Consider the following 328-nt stretch of genomic DNA (forward strand, 5'->3'; position numbering starts at 1 on the left):
GTCACTCAATATTATTAATGCATCTTGGTTACATGTTCAATCGATTTCTGGCTGCAAAGGTAGAAATTATCTATTTTCTCCTCCTTGGCTCTGGTTGTTGTGCATATATTTGAACGACAATGCTATTAACAGGTCTTCGTTGCATGCATAGGATATTATCCTGTCACTAACAACATTGTATTTCAAGATAGATCTAAAAAATTGGAAGTTAAGGAAAAGCCACATTTTGGTATTGTCACTAGTTGCCACCCAGTGAATTCCAGCTCATGACGACTTAATTCCAAGCGGATAGCGTTCCAGGAGTGGTCAAAGGTGACTATCGAAAAGC

This window comes from Elephantulus edwardii, unplaced genomic scaffold (genome assembly GCF_000299155.1).
Source record: "Elephantulus edwardii isolate Elephantulus edwardi_28Jun2011 unplaced genomic scaffold, EleEdw1.0 scaffold00032, whole genome shotgun sequence".
NCBI lineage: Eukaryota > Metazoa > Chordata > Mammalia > Macroscelidea > Macroscelididae > Elephantulus > Elephantulus edwardii.